Source organism: Cyprinus carpio, chromosome A9 (assembly GCF_018340385.1).
Source record: "Cyprinus carpio isolate SPL01 chromosome A9, ASM1834038v1, whole genome shotgun sequence".
Lineage (NCBI taxonomy): Eukaryota > Metazoa > Chordata > Actinopteri > Cypriniformes > Cyprinidae > Cyprinus > Cyprinus carpio.
In genome coordinates, this window is record NC_056580.1 from 3,793,580 (window position 1) to 3,817,885 (window position 24,306).

The following is a 24,306-nucleotide window of genomic DNA, read 5'->3' on the forward strand; positions in this document are numbered from 1 at the left end:
CCCCGCGCTTATGTTTCTCTCCTCCCAGTTAATTCAGAGGAAGCAACGACGAGCTCGCGGGTTGAAAGATCAGACTTGAGCAATCCTCCGCACACATCATGCATGCTTAATCTGCCAGTGTGTATTATACATGAGGATCAGTGCAACTCGTTTTACGAGCAGCTTAATCCTCCCAGGCAGATCAAAGCAAAACGCGGGCAGCTTCGCATTTGTGTGCCCCCACTCTTGTGTTTCTCTCCTCCCAGTTACTCGTAGGTAGAAATGGCAAACTCACAGGTATGTGGAGGCAGACCACTCTTACTCGAGAGTTCATGTCTCGCTCTGCTTTGGTTGTGGCCTGTGTAACAGCCCTGGCCCCCTGGAAGAACTCCCGTTGGATGGAACAGGGTGTGGCCAGGGGGATGGTTTGCAGAAGAACAGTTGTCAGGACAGATGCCTTCTACTCGGGTTGAGGGGTACTGTGTGAGGGCATACCGACTTTCGGCCACTGGTCAAAAGCAGAAAAAGGCTTCCACATCAACTGCCTGGAAATGCTAGTAGTATGTCGAGCCTATCAGTTCTTCCTGCCAGTCCTAAAAGGTTACCATGTGCTTATCCGATCGGACAACATGTCTGTGGTGTCCTACATAAATCGCCAGGGGGGCTTCTCCTCAAAGCATCTCTTCACTCTGGTAGAGCGCCTCCTGGAATGGGCTCAACTCAACCTGTGCTCGCTGAAAGCAGCCCATATACTGGGCAAATTGAACCAAGGAGCGGATATGTTATCAAGGAGCAATGTCCCTTCAGGGGAGTGGACACTCCATCCGCAGATGCTTCAGAGGATCTGGGAGATCTTCGGCGAGGCCGAGTTGGACCTCTTCACCTCAGAAGACAACTCTCACTGCCCAATTTATTTCTCAAAGACAAGGGAGGTGTTGGCACACAATTGGCCCAACCTCCTTCTCTATGTTTTTACTGATCGGAAGTCTATGTGGCGGCTATAGCGGCCTCTCATTGTTGGTCAATCTGTTGGCAGGAACGGCGCCTTTGAGCTGCTTCAGTATGCCAACATTTGGTCACTATCACTGAAGACTGCCATGCTTCTAGCACTGGCATCAGTAAAGTGAATAGAGGACCTGCAGGTGCTCTCTATTAGCCCTGCCTGCCTGGAATTCAGGCCTAACAACATGAAGGTCATCCTGAAACCAAGGCACGGTTACATACCAAAGGTGCTCTCCACGCTCTCCATGCTTCCTCCCTCTGAAGAGGACAGAGAGTTATCTCTGCTCTGCCCTCAAAGCTCTGACAATCTATACTGAGCGTTCCACCCCTTATAGGCAGTCGGAACAACTCTTTGTCAACTTCGTTAACCGCACCAAAGGGCTTCCGGTCACAAAGCAAAGACTCACTAGATGGATAGTAGACTCCATCTCGCTAGTGTACTCTTCTTTGGGCCTTCAATGCCCCATTGGAGTACGGGCCCACTCGACTAGAGGCATCGCCTCGTCCTGGGCATGGTCCAGCGGTGTGTGTCCATTGTGGATATTTGTGAGGCGGCCGGCTGGGTCTCGCCATCCACATTCGCAAGGTTTTATAACCTGGAGGTCCTTTCCGCTTGGAGAGGCATGCGCTGCATACACAGATCTGGCAGAAAACCCTTGCCGTATCACGCTGAAGCTCTCTGGCATTAGTTCACCTGTTAGCGCTCGACCTCTGGGTGTCGATGTTACAGGAGTACTCTGGAACGATTAACCAGGCCAGGTGTGACCTAAGGAAGCTCAGCCTGTCTTAGCCTTGGGTTGTTGTTAACTTCTTTATGGGCATTGGATGCTTATGGAAGTTTGATACTATTAGTCGTTTCACTACATTAGCATGGTGTGATTGTACTGTTCCCATATGCATCTAGCAAGACGCAGTACGAGTGTAGTATCGAAAGGGAATGTACTCAGTTCCCTGAGATACGGGAACAAGTGCTGCGTTGCTAGCCGTGCTATGTAGCTGCACAACTCAGTTGTCGCTTCATTCGAAGTAACCTGAGAATCCTGTGGCAAACGCCCGCTTATATAGCCAGATGCCCCGCCCATTTTGGCAGGCTTCGTCGCTATAGGTACATGCAGCTCTGCTGCCTAGCCATTGATTTGTTTTTTAATACACTGCATGAACCACTGGCCATGCAGTTTCACTGTGTGACTGAAAAAGGCTTCAGTTCTGGAAAAAAAAGGTTTTTCCCATATGCGTCTAGCACAGGGATCCTCAAATCTGGACCTCGAGATCCACTTTCCTGCAGAGTTTAGCTCTAACCCTAATCAAACACACCTGAGTATGCTAATCAATGCCAATCAATGTCTTTGGGATCATTAGAAAATCACAGGCAGTTGACTTTGATCAGGGTTGGAGCTAAACTCTGCAGCGCATTGGACCTCCAGGGCAAGATTTGAGGAAGGGGGGTCTAGCAAAACACAGTACTCATTCCCGTATCTCAGGCAACTGAGGTTATGTTTAGTAACCGAGTACGTTATGTTTTGTTAGTTTCGTTTTCATGGACTTTTAATTTGTTTTCCTCATTTACTTGAGTTTCCTTGGGTCTGTTTCCCATCAGTCCTTAGTTACCATGGTTACTAATTAATTAGTTCACACCTGTTCATTTTTTAGTTCATTATTTCCTGGGTATTTAAGCTGTTCAGTTTCTTCAACTCCTTTTCCAGTGTTGTTACATGTTGTTTTGCTTGATTTCTCATCAGTGGATTAGTTTTAATAAGTACCTTTTTGTTATTCAAACCCTTATTTATAACCTTTTTCATTATCATTGGACTAAACTGTGATAATATCTAAATCACTTTACCACTGCAGCCACATAGTCAACAATCAAAAACATTCTCTTTGTAAAAAAATCTGTTTTTTAATTTTATATGGTTTAAACAAAATATTTGGATAGACACATAATTCGCAGTGTATTTGTAATGTCTTGTAGTTTTTTTTTTTTACTTCTGCTCTGTGTACTGTTATTTTACACTTGACAGGGTAACACTACTTGTCTCCCTTTGATTAATTTCTTCTGCTTTTATTATTCTTGTTTGTAAGTTGCTTTGCCTAAAGAATAAATGAAGGTTAATGTAAATATTGTAGTTCTTTTCAAATATTTAGGACTTGGCTGAGAGGACAGCGTATGTGCATTTAGTTACCAGTGAAAGTTTGCATTAATTGTTTGCATTCTGCTCCATTATTCTCATAGGCAAATGCTTGTCTGCTTGTTTAGATGGTATTAAAAATTTGTTTTACTACTACTTCATATTCTCTTCCAAAAAAAAAAAAAAAAAAAAAAAAAACAAAAAAAAAAAACACACCACATTTTCTCATAACACAAAAGAAAAACACACAAAAACACATATTATAAGAATTACTTTTTCTTCTTTCTTTTACAACTGGACTGTTAGTTGGTGGATTTTGCCATTTACTTGGTCAAAGATGATAATGAATAAATATTTCTGTATTACTCTGTGTAGTTTTTTTGTGTAAAATTTACTTTAAAACTATATACACCTAACAATTCACCTTCTGACAACACCATGCACTTCTGTTTCTGTAAGGCAATGGATGTTTTATTTCATTCATGCTTCGATAATTGGCAACCATTTTGAAGGGTTACAGAGCAAATAAAAAGCAAACTGCATTTGCATATTGTTTAGATAAGAACCAAATCTGGGACCATATAAAACAAACTGGGAAGCACGCACTCATAAGTTAAAGGGATAGTTCACCAAAAAATAAAAATTACCCCATAGCTAATTTACTCCCCCTCAAGCCATCCTAGGTGTATATGACTTTCTTCTTTCAGTCGAATCCAATCGGAATTGTATAAAAAAAATATTTTGGCTCTTCCAAGCTTTATAATGGCAGTGAAAGGATGTTTCTTGCCAACAGTCCAAAAGAAGTCCAATAAAGCGCATCCCACACGACTCCGGGGGGTGAATAAAGGCCTCCTGAAGCAAATCAATGTGTTTTTATAAGAAAAATATCCATATTTAAAATTTATGAACTGTAATCTCTAGCTTCCGCTAAATGTTGTATGCATGTTCATTCTGGAGGAGGATATAGGCTGTAGGCATAGCATAAGGTCTGGTAAGAATATGCTAGTCTCACGAGAACTGACGTTTGTTTACAGGAGCAAAGGAAGCAAAGTTTCCTTACATTAGCAAAGGAAAACCAGTCTCCTCTTGGCTTATTTTGAAATCCTCTTTTTTGTACTTCTAATTCATGACCAGTGTTTTGTTTTGCGCTCTCCGCTGAGCTTCCACATTAGTCCCTTCTTACCGGACCTTTCACTACGTCCTACGTCATCTGCCGGAATGAACGCGCGTACAACAGTTAGCAGAAGTGGGAGGGGATCCAAGATGGCATCCTGCTAAGTTTGCTTTTATCGTGCTTTGCTGACAAATCTACTTTTAACAGCCAAACTACACCATTTGTAATTCTGTTACATGTAAATACTTCATAGTGCCCTTTGGTATTATAAATATGAAATCTGCCGCAGACAAAAGGAAAGAAAAAGAGATGCTGCATGCTTCACGTGTGTCTGATAACATGAGTTTCCACAGCTATGCATCTCCCGGGGAGATTCTCTTATCTACTCTGCTTCCAGAGAGCCCAGGTAAGCCCCCTTCAAAGAAAGGTAAAGCAGAAGAAGACGCTGTGATTTCCACTCTCTCTCAACTGATAAACAATTGTTTGAATGCCCTGGTGAAAATGGTGGGGGACAACACTCTTAAAATTGAAGGGCTTAAAAAAAATGGTTGACTTTGTTTGTGCGAAGCTGAATGATGTTAAGGTGAAGGTCAGTTAGACTTCATATGGAGGAGAAGAAGATGGAGCTCTATGAGAATAGAATTGTGAACTTGGAGAGATACTCTCGTTGTTGGAACCAATCTTAAGAGGCTTATTTTTCCAAGTTCGACTTTTCTGTGATGGTGCAGGACTCTATTGATGGCTGTAAACTTTTTTGACTTGGCCTTGTCTTCAGCTGAATCTGCGTTTGCTATTGTATGTTTATTTCTGTTATTTCTCTCAATGCAGGGGTCTAAGAAACATTACTAAAAGGAAGGCTTTTTTTGTTTGCTAAATCCTTTAAGACAGATTTTAGTTTTTTTCAAGAGTCCCACTTCATGGCTAGTGATATTGCTTTTTTGAAAAATCAGTGGAATAATGACATTTGGTTAGCTCACCGCTCAGAGCATTCAGCTGGAGTTTTGACTAAAAAACCTTTTTGCTGGGGATGTTTTGCACCATTTCAGTGACCCGAATGGACACTTTCTACTTATGGTTATCTGTTTACAAATCCGATTCCAAAAAAGTTGGGACACTGTACAAACTGTGAATAAAAACAGAATGCAATGATGTGGAAGTTTCAAATTTCAATATTTTATTCAGAATACAACATAAATGACATATCAAATGTTTAAACTGAGAAAATGTATCATTTTAAGTGAAAAATAAGTTGATTTTAAATTTAATGGCATCAACACATCTCAAAAAAGTTGGGACAAGGCCATGTTTACCACTGTGTGGCATCCCCTCTTCTTTTTATAACAGTCTGCAAACGTCTGGGGACTGAGAGACAAGTTGCTCAAGTTTAAGAATAGGAATGTTGTCCCATTCTTGTCTAATACAGGCTTCTAGTTGCTCAACTGTCTTAGGTCTTCTTTGTCACATCTTCCTCATTATGATGCGCAAAATGTTTTCTATGGGTGAAAGATCTGGACTGCAGGCTTGCCATGATGTTGTAATTGATGCAGTATGTGGTCTGGCATTGTCATGTTGGAAAATGCAAGGTCTTCCCTGAAAGAGAAAACGTCTGGATGGGAGCATATGTTGTTCTAGAACTTGGATATATCTTTCAGCATTGATGGTGCCTTTCCAGATGTGTAAGCGGTCCATGCCACACACACTCATGCAACCCCATACCATAAGAGATGCAGGCTTCTGAACTGAGCGCTGATAACAACTTGGGTTGTCCTTGTCCTCTTCAGTCCGGATGACATGGCGTCCCAGTTTTCCAAAAAGAACTTCAAATTTTGATTCGTCTGACCACAGAACAGTTTTCCACTTTGCCACAGTCCATTTTAAATGAGCCTTGGCCCAGAGAAAACACCTGCGCTTCTGGATCATATTTAGATATGGCTTCTTTTTTGACCTATAGAGTTTTAGTCGGCAATGGCGAATGGCACGGTGGATTGTGTTCACTGACAATGTTTTCTGGAAATATTCCTGAGCCCATGTTGTGATTTCCATTACAGTAGCATTCCTGTATGTGATGCAGTGCGGTCTAAGGGCCCGAAGATCACGGGCATCCAGTATGGTTTTCCGGCCTTGACCCTTACGCACAGAGATTGTTCCAGATTCTCTGAATCTTTGGATGATATTATGCACTGCAGATGATGATAGCTGTTCCTTATATGTACATTTAACTTTTCCAGCCTCTTATTGCTACCTGTCCCAACTTTTTTGGAATGTGTAGCTTTTATGAAATCCAAAATGAGCCAATATTTGGCATGACATTTCAAAATGTCTCACTTTCAACATTTGATATGTTATCTATATTATACAGGTCCTTCTCAAAAAATTAGCATATTGTGAAAAAGTTCATTATTTTCCATAATGTAATGATAAAAATTAAACTTTCATATACTTTAGATTCATTGCACACCACCTGAAATATTTCAGGTCTTTTATTGTTTTAATACTGATGATTTTGGCATACAGCTCATGAAAACCCAAAATTCCTATATCAAAAAATTAGCATATCATGAAAAGGTTCTCTAAACGAGCTATTAACCTAATCATCTGAATCAACTAATTAACTCTAAACACCTGCAAAAGATTCCTGAGGCTTTTAAAAACTCCCAGCCTGGTTCATTACTCAAAACCGCAATCATGGGTAAGACTGCCGACCTGACTGCTGTCCAGAAGGCCATCACTGACACCCTCAAGCGAAAGGGTAAGACACAGAAAGAAATTTCTGAACGAATAGGCTATTCCCAGAGTGCTGTATCAAGGCACCTCAGTGGGAAGTCTGTGGGAAGGAAAAAGTGTGGCAAAAAACGCTACACAATGAGAAGAGGTGACCGGACCCTGAGGAAGATTGTGGAGAAGGACCGATTCCAGACCTTGGGAGACCTGCGAAGCAGTGGACTGAGTCTGGAGTAGAAACATCCAGAGCCACCGTGCACAGGCGTGTGCAGGAAATGGGCTACAGAGAAGCAGCACTGGACTGTTGCTCAGTGGTCCAAAGTACTTTTTTCGGATGAAAGCAAATTTTGCATGTCATTCGGAAATCAAGGTGCCAGAGTCGGGCGGAAGACTGGGGAGAAGGAAATGCCAAAATGCCTGAAGTCCAGTGTCAAGTACTCACAGTCAGTGATGGTCTGGGGTGCCATGTCAGCTGCTGGTGTTGGTCCAATGTGTTTTATCAAGGGCAGGTTCAATGCAGCTAGCTATCAGGAGATTTTGGAGCACTTCATGCTTCCATCTGCTGAAAAGCTTTATGGAGATGAAGATTTCGTTTTTTCAGCACGACCTGGCACCTGCTCACAGTGCCAAACCCACTGGTAAATGGTTTACTGACCATGGTATTACTGTGCTCAATTGAAATATGCTAATTCTTTGAGATAGGAATTTTGGGTTTTCATGAGCTGTATGCCAAAATCATCAGTATTAAAACAATAAAAGACCTGAAATATTTCAGTTGGTGTGCAATGAATCTAAAATATATGAAAGTTTATTTTTTATCATTAAATTATGAAAATAAAACTTTTTTTCACAATATGCTAATTTTTTGAGAAGGACCTGTATAATATAGATAACATATCAAATGTTGAAAGTGAGACATTTTGAAATGTCATGCCAAATATTGGCTCATTTTGGATTTCATAAAAGCTACACATTCCAAAAAAGTTGGGGACAGGTAGCAATAAGAGGCTGGAAAAGTTAAATGTACATATAAGGAACAGCTACATCATCTGCAGTGCATAATATCATCCAAAGATTCAGAGAATCTGGAACAATCTCTGTGCGTAAGGGTCAAGGCCGGAAAACCATACTGGATGCCCGTGACCGTGAGTGCATAACTGAACATAATTATTTGAAGGTTGACTTTTTTTGTATTAAAAACACTTTTCTTTTATTGGTCGGATGAGATATGCTAATTCTTTGAGATAGGAATTTTGGGTTTTCATGAGCTGTATGCCAAAATCATCAGTATTAAAACAATAAAAGACCTGAAATATTTCAGTTGGTGTGCAATGAATCTAAAATATATGAAAGTTTAATTTTTATCATTACATTATGGAAAATAATGAACTTTTTCACAATATGCTAATTTTTTGAGAAGGACCTGTATTATGAATAAAATATAAGTTTATGAGATTTGTAAATTATTCCATTCCTTTTTTACTCACAATTTGTACAGTGTCCCAACTTTTTTGGAATCGGGTTTGTAATTAATACTGTGCTTATACTAATTAATGGTTATAATAGTTCTCTTGAGAATGACTTAGTGTCTAAGGAAAATTCTGCTGTAGCTTAATGCATACCCAAATGCTTTAGTTTTCATTGCTGGGGACTTAATATTGTGCCTAATAATATTCTTGACAGACAGCCACCTAAACAGTCTTCCTCTACTAATTCTAAATAAAAAATATTTGTTTATTTTAGCATTCTACCTATGACTGATCATAAGGCAACTCTTATTCAGTCCCCTCTTTGCTTAAGTATAACCAATTGAGAATTTTTATTTTTTTTATTTTTGATTAAATATTACTGGAGCAAAGCTCAAAATGAAAATAAATATGGTCTCAATTGGGAGCTTCTTAAACAGTTAAATTCTAGGAATTTGGTATCCCTTTAACTAGACTTAAAAGACGTGAAGAGGTATCTGTCATCTCTAAAATAATGACTCTCTGTGGCAAAATGCAGGAAGGTTTGTCAGAAGCTGAGCTAATAGAATTCAGCAAACTGCAAACTCAATTAGACACAATGTGTAAGTATAGGGCAGAGGGAGCTTTTATTCACTCTAGAAGAAGATGTCTAGAGCAAGGAGAGCAAAATATGGCATATTTATTTAGAATGGAAAAGAATATTTCTAGAAATTTAACTTGTAACTCTCTTTAAATATCAATGGTATTCTTTCTTCTTCTTCTTCTTCTTCTTCTTCTTCTCTGATCCTAAAGAAACCTTTTTCTCTGATCCTGAATAAGTCAGCTAATTTTATGCAAACTTTTATTCCTTACAGACCAAATTTTTGCAGGGACACATCTTTGTCATTTTTCCAGTCTTTGATGAATATTAAGCCATTATCTAATGAAGATAAGATCACCTGCGATAGTGACATATCCACTGATGAAATAATTGAGTCTTTTAAAGCTCTTAAGAAAAATAAGTCTCTGGGTGCATATGGGCTGACAGCTGAATTTCACAAATGTTTTGCTAATGATTAAGACTTATTTGTACAGTATTGCTTCTGAAACACTCCCACCTACCTTATCACAGGGGTTACTCACTTTAATACCTAAACCTAAGTAATATATTCTGTTGATTGACAATTGGCTTCCAATCTGTTTGTTAAACGGTGATTATAAGATATTAGCTTTGGTATTGGCAAAAATACTTACTGCAAACAACTTCTTGGTTCCATAATAGATGAAACTCAGTCAGGCTTCATTCAAAAGAGGCAAATTGTTAATCATCTTTTAATTTAGATAATTGTGAACTTCTTCCTATAAAGTATTGATCGCTCTTGATCTTATTAACGTGTTCTCCATGCCCCATTCTTACTTTTAATTTAGATAATTGTGAACTTCTTCCTATAAAGTATTGTTCTGCCCCATTCTTATTCAATATTCCTGGTAAGTCCAAAGTAAACAATTTAGGTGTTGTCATTTGTTACATGATAATGCTTGAGGTAAATTAAACTTTGATCCGGTAATTACTAAGGCAAGGAAAAAGTTGAATTCCTGGTTACAAAGAAACCTGTCTTTAAAGATAGAGCTCTCCTCGACAAAGCAGAGGGTGTTTCCAGATTGAGCTACCCTGCTCTTTTTTTTTTTTTTTTTTTTTTTTTTTTCGAAAAATTTATTTTTGTAGAGGTTGATAGAATGCTTTTTGACTTTTTATGGAAACACAAAAGACGTTACATCAAAAAACCTGTTGTCATAAACATCTTCGAACAGGGGAGTCTTCATTTTCTACACTATTCCCATATATATATATATTTTTCTTCTAAAGTTGGTCGTCTCCCCTTTTTATTGGTATGTAATTATAATTTCTCTAAATTGTCCGTCAAATGATCAAATTTCCATTCGCAGGTGCTTTTGGCCTGGCACTTAATTTACAAACACAATTTTAGAATAATTAAGATATTTGATAAGAAATAATAGAAAACAAATTTCCAGATTGGTTTAATAATAATTTTCTTTTGACAGATTTTTTTGATGTAACGTCTCTTGTGTTTCCATAAGAAGTCAAAAAGCATTCTATCAACCTCTAAACAAACTGATTTTTCGACATGCAAAGAAAGAGCAGGGTAGGTCAATCTGGAAACACCCTCTGTTTTGGCAAGGAGAGCTCTTTCTCGTAAAGAGAGGTTTCTTTGTAGCCAGGACTTCAACTTTTTCTTAGCCTTAGTAATTACTGGATCAAAGTTTAATTTACCTCCTGCATTATCATATTTACAAATGACAACACCTAAATTGTAATTTTCATTTTTGCACATTTTCTCATCTTGCTAAAATTATGCTTAAAATAACACTTTATTTCAGTATTTACTCTCTTCATCCAGTCCCATGCAAAACATGATGGAAAGTTAAAATCATGTTCCCATGTTTGCTACTTTTAAACAACAACAATCACTTATTTAATCACAGCTCAAATGGATTAAGTAAATTGGCTGAGCACAATGAAATTGTGACAGAATCTTGAAAGAATTGTTTAACTTGTTTTAAGTATTGAATCAAAATTCATGTTTCATGCCATATTTCCCTGCTCCAATCTTTCTTAGAAATATTATGAGGTTTATTTGACTGGTTAAATGCACCTGTTTTGTTTGTTCTGTCTGTAAAGGCGTGCAGTGATTGGTCACACCATCACACTCATTTGTCATTGGCTGTATTTCAGTTTAAATAAGAGAGCGTTATTGTCATCATGCACAGTTTTGTCCTCAATTTGAGAGAACCTCTTCACTTGATGATGAAGATGAAGACGACACTCACTGTGCTCCTAATCATGGAGCTCTACGGACTCTCCTCCGGTCTCAAACAACATTTCTTTGTGAGTGAGAAGAAGTCATGGTCTTCTGCACAAGATCACTGCAAAACTTACTTTCATGACCTCTCCACCTTCACCAATGAGTACGAGCAACAGCAATTTTTGGAAGATGCAGCTCATCAAACTTCTGATGCCTGGGTTGGACTCTACACAGAATCAGGAGTCTGGAAGTGGTCAGGAGGAGAAAACGCAACACAAATTATTTGGGATACTAGTAGTGGAAAACTGGAAGATGGTATCTGTGCTTTTCTACAGAGTGGTCTTAAGAAACTACATGCAAAATGCACTGATAAATATGCCTTCTTCTGTATGACCTTATCAGAGTTTGTTCTGGTGCATCAGCAAGAGACCTGGGAAGGAGCTCTGGAATACTGCCGAAAACAATACAATGATCTGGCAAGTCTGAGCTCACTTTACATAATGGATTCTGCTTTAGGGCAAAGCACACAGGCTGAAACAGAATATGTATGGACTGGTCTGCGTTTTCTAGCAGGGGAGTGGTTCTGGGTCAATGGACATGATCTTGACTACACAGCCTGGTATCAGAAGGTACTGCCCCAGTGTCCTGCCAGAGACCTTCATTGTGGAGCCCTGGACATGAAAACAATGCTTTGGACTCACAGAAACTGTGAGGAGAAGTTCCACTTTCTTTGTCAGTAATGAAAGTAATGAAACAAACCAATTCATGAAAAAGCAAAAAGGTAATGTTTTGTGAAAATGATGATACCCTTGTCTTCAGAACAGTCCAAACTTCATGTTAACTGTGATTTTGGTGTTTTAAACAAACATCCAAAATTGTTTTTGTCCGAATTGCCATTTGATGCTAAACTTACCCTCTCATCTTCTCCTGGTTATAGAGTCCAGCAGAGACAAGACTGCAATTAATTTCCACTCAACAGAAACTTCATCCATAAGCAGCTTGCACACATCTGGATCATAACTAATAGAAGGACGTAATAAGAATATAATATATACCAGAACATGATCTACATGTAGCTACATTGGGTAGAATAGTTTAGTTGTATACATTATAAGAGTAATAATAATATTACTTTAATACAGATAAACTGAGCATTTTCAACAATAAAAATTTTAAGAAGGATAGATTTTTTTTTTGTTTGTTTTTGTTTTACTTAGTCTAATGCAGTGCTTCCCAAACTGTGGGCCGCGGGGGGCCGTGGCTAAGCTAATTCAAAATATTAAAATAATTAAAATATTCTAATTGTTACAAAATGTGATTTTAAGTATGAAAGAAACGAAAGGGGGAAAATCAGTAATAAAACAACACACTTATATGAAAAACAAGCTCAAACAAGCTTTTACAGGTTATATGACGTTTTCTTGTTGTTTAATAAACTTGGCCAGAATCAGAGGTGCTCAGATGAGTCATCGCTAAAATGCCAGTGTTTTCTTCACTCGCTCGCAGACTGAATAACTCTTTCTAGCGAATTCTCTCATCAGAAACAACAAAGTGCAAATATGTGTACGAATCTGTAAGATATTAATTCCACAGTGTAAACAGCTTCCATGATTTTTAATTTTTTTGATCAACTTTTTATTATTTTTAACATATACCAAATAACCTAATATATCCATTCAGAATAAAATGTAAGAACAACAACAACAGACATATAATCAATTTACATATTCCAATGAGAGAGAGAGAGGGAAAAGCTTCAGTGATTTTAATGGGAGTTTTTGAGAGTGCTCGAACTAGACTGTCAGTGAAAATGTTCTTTGATAATGTAACTTGCAATGTTTTTATTCGCATTAACTTGCAATGTTAAATTAAAAATATGTTATGGCATGACACCCATATCTGTTAATTAATTAAACAGACAGGTTTTTTATGCATATTACATTATTAGGTTACTTTGACCATCGCCCACTATAGATCACAATCTATAAAGGTGAGAATTAAGATATTTCATGATAATTCAGTTTGAAAAATAAATAAATAACTCATGCCCCCTCAAAAATAATGAGTGCATGACGCCCCTGAAAGAGACAATCTGTTTACTAAATAGATCTAGGCTAATATACAAATATATCTAATATATCTAAATATATCTATGTACTATTAATCTATATTTTTTTAACAAAGAGGTGGGGGGGAGCTTGTGCTATGTTTTTTTTAGGTGCTATGCTCATTTGGACAGATGTGATCCAGCAACAGCTTCCATAGTACACAAACAAAATGCTGGGTTTAAAACCACCAATGCTTATTTGATGACCCAGTGCTGGGTAAATATCAGACAGAACTGCTTTATTTTGCTGTTTTATTTTGACACAGTTTGGTGGGTTTTATAAATTAACCAATTTGCTGGGTGTTTTTTTTTTTCTTTTTGGCATAGTGATGGGTCAAACAATCAAACAAGGTTATTTTACTAATGCACTCTTCCAGATAGACTTCTGAGGTTCTGAGACTTCATAATGGTTTTAAGAGCTACAGCAAAATAGAGTCAGCAATGGTGATACTAAGCAAATATTTCATTACTACAATGCTAATTTCCTGCTAGAAATGATATTAAAAAAAAATGGAAAAAGTTGGTCACAAACTTACATTATATATACATTTACATTTACACACACACAAACTGACCACCAGCCAGACCACCTGTTTTTACCTCAATTGTTTTGAACCGAATTGAATGCAGAGGATTGTGGGATGTCAAAGGCAGTGAAGGATACATCTATGCTGTCTACAAAAATCGATTAGATAAAGAAATCTCAGGGGGCAGGAAGTGAAGCCAACACTAGATTCTGACATTTCTAGATGTTTTCCAAACTTGGAATGCATCGTCCAAAGGCACCTTTTTTTCAGCTTTCGGATGCAGCTGAGATCTGAAAAGTTGCTAAATCAAGTGACAATCAAGTTGCTAAGTAGGCAGCACTGAGAATGAATGTTGACAGATGTCTAGTTTCAACAAGTTTGGCACAGAGTAGCCAACACTGGGTTACACTGACGCAGTGCTGGCTAGGTGTGTGAGGGAGCTCATCATTTGTATTTCAGTAAAATTGACCCAGCAGCTACATTAAAAACTGCCCAGCACCTATGTAAAAATAATAAATACAACCCATAATTGGAGTGCATTAATTACAATTTCTTGTTGAATTATTATAACGGTTACAATGATATCTAATAAATAGGGGGAATGCAAAAAGTGTATGGCAGACACTCGCTGCTGGAGGTACTCTGGGAAACATGGTTGGGAACCACTCATCTAGAGAAAACAAAAAAACACAAAACACAGACCCGTTGCACAACACAACACTTTACAATTCTTTGGTTAAATAATTGCTCATTTATTCATGAAGTGACAGAAATAATCTAAATTTAGTGAGTAAATGAACAATTATTTGACCAAAGACCTGACTTATAAATCAGGCCCATCCACAAATCTCAACACAATTTTCAAGGCATACAGAAGAAGGTAATGATTTGTACCACCAAAAGAGTGACTCTTCCAGCTTTCTACCAGTATATCATTTTAACCACTACAACAAAATAAAACAATAAAGAACAGTTGTGTTGACAATTTCTCCTCTACTGAAGATGCATCTTACCAAACTGCTGTATAAAACAAAAAATTGAAAATAAATGGCAGTAGAAAGGGAACTGGGTTGTAAGTTTCTGAATGCTAAGTGATTTGGATGGACAAGAATGAGGTTTAACTGGATTTAAATTTTATACGTTACCTTTGAGTCTTCAAGGAATGACTAGTATTTTACAAACTCAACAGTTATTTCAGTGCATGGAGTAATTGTTTTCAGTGTTGAATTTAACTCCACAAAGTATGTGAAATATAAATTGTTGGTGTTAAATTAACACTGAGCAAGGGGGAAAAGAGGAACAAAAACGAGGAGATGAATTACAGTAAGGGTCACACCAGTCTTACACATAAATAACACATTTGAGATTTGGTTAGAGTTATAAGTTTGACTATATGTGGAGTTATTTTTACTCTTGAGGTTAAGTATTAATATAACTGTAGAAAATGGGATAACAATCACTAACTTGGAGTCGTGGCCTAGTGGTTAGAGAGTTCAACTCCTAACCCTAAGATTGTGGGTTCGAGTCTCAGGCTGGCAATACCACGACAGAGGTGCCCTTGAGCAAGGCATCGAACCCCCAACTGTTCCCCGGACGCCGCAGCATAAATGGCTGGCCACTGCTCCGGGTGTTCACGGTGTGTGTGTGTGTGTGTGTGTGTGTGTGTGTGTGTGTGTGTGTGCGCGCGCACACAACTATGGATCACCAAAATTCACAGCACAAAACCTCACTATGGGCAACCACACCACTCAATACTAAACCTAACAATTTTTTTAATTTTTTTTTTTTTTAAGTTTAACTCTATAACAATGAACTTATCATGGTCAGTTTTACTGTGATTGATGGACATTGGCTAGCATATTCATAGTGTGCACATGACCCAATTATGTCTTTAATTCTATCAGCCACTATAAAACAAAAATGAGGAATTACATAAAGTATGAAAGGTTATTACTGAGTGCAACAAATTCTGATTAAGATTTGGATTTACTGTTTTTTTTTTGTCCATTGTTTTAAGACATTCTGTGTTGTGTGCCTCTAGAGCTACTCTCTTCTCTTTGTGATACTTAAAATAAGGTCTTTGATTAACACAAGCTCAGTTTATTTTCACATTTTATTCTACAACATAAAACACATCAAGGTGATGCTACCGTACCTACAAAAATACGTCATCACTGCAGTGCTCCCTTACAGTAACAGAGACTGTGTCAAAAACATAGTCAGTTACTGCCATCTAGAGTTGTCTTTTATTTATTGCATTGATTTACACTTCTGAATTTTAGTATGCCTAAATTGCATTCAAATGTCATGCACATGTAAAAACAAATAACTACATATTTCCTGGTTTAAGGGAACTTTTGAGTCACAAAGACTTAGAAATGTGAATTAGGCTACTTGAAATTACATAAACTATTTTAGACAAAAGAATGTTGTCCTAGTCAAACACTACACTGTTGTTGTCTGAACAAAGAATTTTGAATTGAACATTACAGCTGAATTTTTAAGGGATTTTGAGATTCCAGCCTGCATTGCAGCATGAATAAATTATGATGTTCCTGTTCAAGGATTGTTGTTTGGCTGTTTTTTGTTGTTGTTGTTTTTTTTTTTGTCATTATTGTTAGTTATTTACTGTGTTATATATCTCATCTTTTTACAAAAATCCCAAATATCTTTGTATGGACATAACCCCCTGAGAAACAGGCACTATGAGTGTAGAGGATGGATGCTTAAACTTTGATGTCGCATGTTCAGAATTCAGCACAACATTGGTGTCATTTAAAAGGGTCATATGTTTTTTCGGGGCAAACAAGATGTGAGACATGCGGATCCATGTGCAAAGCTTTTATTAAAGATGTGTTCATAAAAAGGCATAGATCAGGCGATGGCAAACTGGCATGCCCTTACCAAAAAGTAGTATAATTCAAGTTTATTTTAGTAAGTATACTTAAGTAAAGTTCAAGTATATTTAGACTTTTTGTAAGTATAAGTCAAGTATACTTAAATGTCATTTTAAGTATATTTCTGAGGAGTACATAAAGCCCATTTCTGAGAAGTACATAAAAAGTAAACTAAAAGCATACTTTCCTATTTTTAGTTTAAAAGAAGTACAGGTCCTTCTCAAAAAATTAGCATATTGTGAAAAAGTTCATTATTTTCCATAATGTAATGATAAAAATTAAACTTTCATATATTTTAGATTCATTGCACACCAACTGAAATATTTCAGGTCTTTTATTGTTTTAATACTGATGATTTTGGCATACAGCTCATGAAAAACCCAAAATTCCTATCTCAAAAAATTAGCATATCATGAAAAGGTTCTCTAAACGAGCTATTAACCTAATCATCTGAATCAACTAATTAACTCTAAACACCTGCAAAAGATTCCTGAGGCTTTTAAAAACTCCCAGCCTGGTTCATTACTCAAAACCGCAATCATGGGTAAGACTGCCGACCTGACTGCTGTCCAGAAGGCCATCATTGACATCCTCAATCGCGAGGGTAAGACACAGAAAGAAATTTCTGAACGAATAGGCTGTTCCCAGAGTGCTGTATCAAGGCACCTCAGTGGGAAGTCTGTGGGAAGGAAAAAGTGTGGCAAAAAAACGCTGCACAACGAGAAGAGGTGACCGGACCCTGAGGAAGATTGTGGAGAAGGACCGGTTCCAGACCTTGGGGGACCTGCGGAAGCAGTGGACTGAGTCTGGAGTAGAAACATCCAGAGCCAACGTGCACAGGCGTGTGCTTTTGAACCAGAAACAGCGGCAGAAGCGCCTGACCTGGGCTACAGAGAAGCAGCACTGAACTGTTGCTCAGTGGTCCAAAGTACTTTTTTCGGATGAAAGCAAATTTTGCATGTCATTCGGAAATCAAGGTGCCAGAGTCTGGAGGAAGACTGGGGAGAAGGAAATGCCAAAATGCCTGAAGTCCAGTGTCAAGTACCCACAGTCAGTGATGGTCTGGGGGTGCCATGTCAGCTGTTGGTGTGGTCCACTGTGTTTTATCAAGGGCAAGGTCAATGCAGCTAGCTATCAGGAGATTTTGGAGCACTTCATGCTTCCATCTGCTGAAAAGCTTTATGGAGATGAAGATTTCGTTTTTCAGCACGACCTGGCACCTGCTCACAGTGCCAAAACCACTGGTAAATGGTCTACTGACCATAATATTACTGTGCTCAATTGGCCTGCCAACTCTCCTGACCTGAACCCCATAGAGAATCTGTGGGATTTTGTGAAGAGAAAGTTGAGAGACACAAGACCCAACACTCTGGATGAGCTTAAGGCCGCTATCGAAGCATCCTGGGCCTCCATAACACCTCAGTAGTGCCACAGGCTGATTGCCTCCATGCATTGAAGCAGTCATTTCTGCAAAAGCATTCCTGACCAAGTATTGAGTGCATAACTGAACATAATTATTTGAAGGTTGACTTTTTTTGTATTAAAAACACTTTTCTTTTATTGGTCTGATGAAATATGCTAATTTTTTGAGATAGGAATTTTGGGTTTTCTTGAGCTGTATGCCAAAATCATCAGTATTAAAACAATAAAAGACCTGAAATATTTCAGTTGGTGTGTAATGAATCTAAAATATATGAAAGTTTAATTTTTATCATTACATTATGGAAAATAATTTACTTTTTCACAATATGCTAGTTTTTTGAGAAGGACCTGTATACTAATAGCACACTTGAATAAACTTCTTTTTCGTAAGGGTGTAGAAGGCAAGGCATGAGCAGTCCAGTAAACAAGCGAGGTTCAGTCGACGATGAACATGAACATGAACATCTGGCAATGCTTCCGTAGATGTTGCTGGCTCTGGAACTTCGGCGGTAGTGAACGCAGCCCATACACACCAGGGAGCAATCCTACATATGGGAAACACAGCAGACAAGGGGATTACTTCTGGGGCAAAAGGGTTTGAGAGTGCTGGTTTAGGGATACCAGCAACACATACTGACACCAGCGGTGGGTCCTCCACGCTGGATGCCAGCCTGGGAAGCTGAAGAACAGACCTTGAGGATCTGGGTGCGACGGACAGGAAGTGACACGATTCAGAACGAACAGTTGTGACATGTCTTGACACTGGATGATTAGCTGTGATGTGATTTGACTCTGAACTATCAACTGTGACGTGACTTGACGCTGGAGGATCAGCTGTGACGTGGCTCTGAAAGATCAGCGGTGACTTGACTCGACTCGTGAAGATCAGCGGTGACTTGACTCATGAAGATCAGCGGTGACTTGACTCGACTCGTGAAGATCAGCTGTTACTTGACTCGACTCGTGAAGATCAGCGGTGACTTGACTCGTAAAGATCAGCTGTTACTTTACTTGACTCGTAAAGATCAGCGGTGTGACTCGACGACTGGTGAAGATCAGCGGTGACTTGACGACTGGTGAAGATCAGCGGTGACTTGATGACTCGTGAAGATCAGCTGTGACTCGACTCGACTCGTGAAGATCAGCGGTGACTCGACGACTGGTGAAGATCAGCGGTGACTTGACGACTGGTGAAGATCAGCTGTGACTTGACTCGACTCGTGAAGATCAGCGGTGACTTGACTCGTAAAGATCAGCTGTTACTTTACTTGACTCGTAAAGATCAGCGGTGACTTGATGCCATTTTGTGAGTGTGCTTTAATGTGGCCTCCATTTCACAAGTGAGTACAGTGTCGCGTTCCTAAGAGAGCAAAGCAAAGTCCATAAAATCACTTAAAGATGAATGGGGACCCTCACGAATTAGTCGCAATTTGGTTAATGCCCTCGCAGAAAAAGTCTCAGGACACAGTCTGGCAGATCAGAGAAATAAGCGAGGTCTAAGTACTCTTGTACATAGCCATCGAGTGATCCCGTGCCCTGCTCAAGGGCTAATAATAGGCTTGCCATATCCATACCTGGCCAATGTCCATCCGAGAAGCCACTGGATCCTTGTGTGGCTGAGTATTCTGTTACAGGGCAAACAAGATATGAGACGTGCAGATCCATGTGCAAAGCTTTTTTTAAAGAAGTGGTCATAAACAGGTATAGATCAGGCAATAGCAAACTATCAAGTAAAAGGCAAGGCAAGAGCAGTCCGGTAAACAAGCGAGGGTCGGTCGACAATGAACATAATCCAACAGGGTGAGACTAGAGAGATAATCCATGTACAAAGCAAAAGGTCTAGGCAGGGACAAACAGTATCCGAACAGGGCAAGACAAGAGCGGTAATCCAAAGTACACAGGCAATAATCAGAAGACAAGGAATCAGACAAGGCAAGACTAGGCTAAAACTAAGAAACTTAATGCAGGCTCCATAACGCAGCTCTCACAACTAGTGATATGTGCATACAATACTCAGCAACTACAGCAATATCAGATTATCAATAAAATAGTGACAGCAATCTCCAACAAGTGAACAAAACATTGTAGACAGGGTGTGAGTGCAACAGTGAGTGAGCTGTGTGTGTGTGTAATCAGTGCAATGCATGATGGGAACCGTAGTCCGGGGTGAAGTGCAACAGTTAGTGTGGTACAAGAGTCCATATGATGGATGAGTGACCTCTGGTGGTGATCGGACGGAAGTCCATGGACAGGATTCTTAACAATATGACATTGCTAAAAATAACATTATTTTGTGTATTTGGTGTAATGCAATGTGTTTATGTGGTAAAGTTAAAAAAATCACATTATTTTCCAGATAATGTACATTATTGTTTCTTCTGTATGCCCTGCCTTTCTGAAATGCGTCGATTTTTACAAAGCTCATGTTCTGAAAAGCAAGGTGTACGCTGATTGACCAGCTATCCAGTGCGTTGTGATTGGCTGAATACCTCAAGTGTGTGATGTTAATGTTACGCCCCTCACCATACTGTGATGCTGTGTGTCCCAACGCTACGAGACAAAACAAATAAAACCCATTCCAAAAGAGTCATTTGTTGCATCCAGTGGGGACATAATTACTGATTATAATGACTTATACTATCTTATGCGTTTGCGTTGCGTATCACGTCACGTAAACATAAAACCATATTGCATTTGTGATCAGAGAAACAACAAACAACAAGCGCTACTCTACACTGCTCAGAACTCGCTTTTGAATAATCAGTGGCAAATTCCTCTTTTGGAAGACCAAATAGAGTAGCTTTGTTTTCACAACAAAACACACAGCGTCTCCACAACATGCCAGCGGCAGCAGCAACAATACTACAGCTAGAATCAAAGTTACACCTTATGCAGATCTTCCCACATAGTGACGTAGACATGTAGGGGCGTGCTAGAATGATCCGTTTTAGGAGGGCGTGGATGACTCAACTTTTATAAAGAACATCTCTTTGGGTTTGAGACTTTAGTCTTTGCAACTTTAGGGATCTTATCTATTCACAAACAGCTTGTAACTGTAATGAACCAGAACTTGACATGGGATCCATATGCAGGCTTTATTGCAGAAACTCGTAGTTGTACAGGTAATGGTCAACACCAGCAATATCAGCAACGTAGGGAGAACAGAGAATCAAAATCCAGTAAACAAGCAAGGGTCGGTAGGTAGGCAGCAAAGGTACGTAAAGGAGATCAAACAGGGTCGGTAACAGGAAAACAAACACGGGTAGTAATGCTCAGAAATGACAGACACAGCAAATCAAGACTTCGCGTTGAACTCCTGTGATAGTCCAGCTTTTATACACAAGTCATGATGAAGAGCACCTGTGACGGTGATTAGAGTCCAAGGACGGGGCTTGTGGGAAATGTAGTGTAGTCAGTGTAAATGAATGGATGGATGCGTGTGTGGCAGTATTCAGGTGAGGGTGCCCTCTTCTGGCCAGCAGAGGGAATCACGGGGTTCGTCTCCGTGACAAAGCCCCCCCCCCCCCGCCCCCCCGCGAGCGACTCCTGGCGCGAGGAGGCAAACGATGTCGGGGTCTACCACGGGGTCGAGGGGCCGGTCTTTCAGGATGTAAGCGATGAAATTAATCGATGAGATTGGGGTCTAGAATATCCTCAGAATTTACCCAAGAGCGTTCCTCTCTGGACCGTACCCCTCCCAGTCGACCAGATACTGTAGGATTCTTCCCCGACGTCTGGAATCGAGTAACTCCTGGACTTGGTAAGCCTCCTCGCCCTCTATGGTGATGGGTTGAGGGGCCTGTGCACGGGACCGTCCCCTCTCCCTCGTGAGCAGCATTGTCCAATCGTTTTTTGGAGGAAAAAAAATGTTATGCGTGGTTAGTGGAAAAACTAAAAATTTTTAAATCACCGTGAAAAGCTCTGCTCTTTTGGGACCAGCAGCGGGCTTGAGCAGGAATACATGAAAGGTAGGAGAAATACGATATGTGTTAGGAAGTGCCAGCCAGAAGGAAACTGGGGTTATCTGTCTAGTGATTTGGAATGGACCCACGTACCTTGGACTCAGTTTGCGGCAAGGAAGCCGGAGACGGAGATCCCAAAGTGTTGATAGCCCAACACCCATTGACCCGGCTGGTAGTTGGGACCTGGGCGCCTTCTGTGGTCCGCTTGCTCCTTTTGCCTTCGAACAGCGTGTTGAAGGTGAACATGAGCCCGATTCCAAACCTCTTCACTGCGTGCCATCCAATTGTTCACAGCCGGTACGTCCGTTGGATCCCCTGACCATGGGAACATCGGTGGTTGGAACCCCAGTACACATTTAAAGGGAGTCAGACCAGTTGAGGGTTTGAGAAGGGAGTTTTGCGCATATTCTGCCCATAGTAAGTATCGAGCCCCAATCGTCCTGATTCTGATTGCAGTAGGTTCTGAGGAAGCGGTTCAGTTCTTGGTTGAGCCTCTCCACCTAAACACACTGCCTGGGGATGATAACCAGAGGTGAGGCTGACATTGACGTTCAGGGCTTTGAAGAAGGCTGACCATAACTGAGAGGTGAATTGAGGTCCTCGGTCTGACACAATGTTCTCGGGTAGTCCATATAATCGAAAGACACAATTGCAGAGGTGTTCTGCAGTCTGGAGAGCTGTAGGTAGTTTGGGTAGTGGAATGAGTCTACAAGCCTTGGAGAATCGATCTATGATGGTAAGTATGGTAGTATGGCCTTGGGAATTGGGAAGATCCGTAATAAAGTCTATGGCAATGTGAGACCAGGGTCGTTGTGGAATGGGGAGTGGTTGAAGGAGACCAGCGGGAGATTGCTTGGATGATTTGTTAATGATGCAGTTATTGCATTGCTGTATGTAGTTGGCTGAGTCCTTGTGCAGTGATTCCCACCAGAAGCGGTTCTCCAGCTGATTAATGGTGGCTGTGATACCTGGGTGACCGGATGATGGATGGCAGTGAACTTGACTGATGACCTGATCACGAAGATGTTCAGGGACAAAGATTCTGTCGACTGGGCAGGCCACTGGGGTCTCGTTCCGCTCCCTGTATTGTTGAAGCAGAGTCATGATGTCCCATTGAATGGGGGCAACTACTACATGAAACGGCAGAATGGGTTCTGGATCTATGGGAATATCCTCCTCCTCGAATTGACGGGAGAGAGCATCCGCCTTAGTGTTCTTGGAGCCGGGTCGATAAGTTACTGAGAAGTCGAATCGAGTGAAGAACAAGGACCATCTCGCTTGGCGAGGATTAAGGCGTTTGGCGGTGCGTAAGTATTCCAGGTTCTTGTGATCTGTTAGTACTGTAAACGGGTGCGTAGCTCCCTCTAGCCAGTGCCTCCACTCCTCGAAGGCTGCCTTCATGGCAAGGAGTTCCCGGTCCCCGACACTGTAATTGCGTTCCGCTGAGTTGAGTTTCCTTGAATAAAAGGCACAGGGATGAAGTTTAGCGGCGGGGGTCTGGACGTTGGGACAGGATAGCGCCGATACCCGTGTTGGATGCGTCAACCTCGACAATGAAAGGTAATGAGGGGTCAGGGTGGCAGAGGATGGACGCGTTGCTGAATCGTTGCTTCAGGGTCTGAAACGCGTTGTGAGTAGGTTCTGACCATTGTAGTCGGTGAGTTCCTCTCTTGACCATCGAGGTAAGTGGGGCGACAACCGTACTGAAGTTCCTAATGAATCTCCTGTAGAAATTAGTGAATCCTAGAAATCGCTGCAATTCCTTGAGGGTTGTGGGTTCAGGCCATTTAAGAACGGCGTTGACCTTCTTTTCATCCATGGCCACCCCTCCGGGACTGATTATGTACCCTAAGAATGTGGTGGAAGTCGTGTGTAAATTCGTATTTCTCAGCCTTGGCGTATAACTGGGACTTGATGAGGCGGTGAAGAACTGCTCGGACGTGTTGTATATGTTCAGGAAGTGTGTTGGAGTAGATCAGTATGTCATCAATATACACGATCACAGATATGTTAAGCATGTCTCTGAAGACCTAGTTAATAAATGACTGAAACACAGATGGACTATTGACCAGTCCGAACGGCATCACAAGATATTCATAGTGTCCAGTGGTTGTGGAGAAGGCGGTCTTCCATTCATCTCCCTCTCTAATGCGAATGAGATTGTATGCGCACCTTAGAT